Below are 1,637 nucleotides of genomic sequence, written 5' to 3'. Positions count from 1 at the left end.
ACATAAAAAGTATCATATTTTTTTACATAACATATATTAATGCTTTGTTCAATGGAACAAAGTTCCTTTCTTTGAACTTGTAATTTTTTGTCCGAATATACAATGTGGCATCTACTATAAGTTCTCGAAAAGCTATGCCTTTACTCTGAAAATAATTTATGAACAACGGCACTTTATAATTGGTGGTAGAGCTTAAAATTTTGACCTCTCGTAGAAAAAAATTTGCTACTCCTAAGATCTCGATTTAAAAAATACAAATTTTGGAAACTTTAAAATATATTTAATTATATTTATCGATAGTTCTTAATGTCATTCAAGTAACTTTATATTCTAAACACTGATACCATTTTCAATTTATATCTATTATCTATATAAAGTTAAATAATATTGTAAAGATCTAAACTTATTTGTTTGTTCTAATTTATTATGTTAAGTTATGCTTTGGTTCACGAAGGGTCATAGTTTTTGTGCTAAATTATTGTAACTATGTATTAAATTAAATTAATTATTACTAGAGGAAACGTGGGTAGCCGCGGCCGATGGGTAGCCTTGGCCATGTCTAAGATATATGCACAACATAAATTACCACACATTAACATCAACTCCTTATCAAAATAACCTATACTTGAGGTCAATAGTTCCAAAGAAGAAGCTAAAGATAAAATGGAGAAAAAGATGAACATCACCAAAGAATAAGTAGATTTAAATCGCGTTTTAAAACAAAAACACTAAATGTAAAATTTGTGGTGAAGCTTTTGACATATACTGGAGGCAGAATCGAGGAAGAGGAGGTAATAATGTCAAGGCTGGGTTCATGAGGTTTTTGTAATGTAAATGCAGATAATTTGTGTTACATATTATGTCATGTTATGTTGCGATTCGACTAAATATTACAGTGGCTGGAACTCCCAAATCGATTTTTATTCAAGTTTCTGACAATTTATCTTTCTTTTTGTACGATATTAAAGATATATTTAAGATATGTTTTGTGCAGTTTATATTTTTACTGTGTTCTTTATTTGGGAGATAATTATAAAAACATAAAACCGACCGGGGCCACCCCCCTTTCCCCTAAAATTAACTGTAAAAATACTTTTTTATTTTGTTTAAAATAACAACATGCTGCCTTACTTCTAAAGTATCTACTTGTTCTCTTGATTTATGTCAATTTATAAAAAAAAAACTCTTAAGTAACACAGTAAAAGTAGGACTGTTATCTAAGTGGCTTAGATTTATTTATTACCTATATTAACTAAATTTAATTTAAGATTAAAAAAATAGGCTTACTTCTAAATGTAGGTAAATACAAAAACATGTAATAAGTTATTGTTACAGAAGGTACTTTAGTCCGTTTTCTTTTAGTCCTATTATAGAATATTTTTTTTTGTTCATTATAACATTTTTTCAAATACAATTAACAATAACAAAATCACCTCACACTGACATTACTTCAAACCTTACTATAAACGTTCAAACATATTAAGTTACTTTTATTAGATCATAATTAAGTCATATATTCATAATTATTACTAGGTACTTTGTCTATACACTTTCCATTTAACAATTATTATTTTACCGAGCCTTAACATATAAAAAATATATACATTATTATAAATATAGCATGTTCTTATACCTAA

This window comes from Melitaea cinxia, chromosome 13 (genome assembly GCF_905220565.1).
Source record: "Melitaea cinxia chromosome 13, ilMelCinx1.1, whole genome shotgun sequence".
In the NCBI taxonomy this organism is placed as follows: domain Eukaryota; kingdom Metazoa; phylum Arthropoda; class Insecta; order Lepidoptera; family Nymphalidae; genus Melitaea; species Melitaea cinxia.
This window is presented reverse-complemented; position numbering follows the sequence as displayed.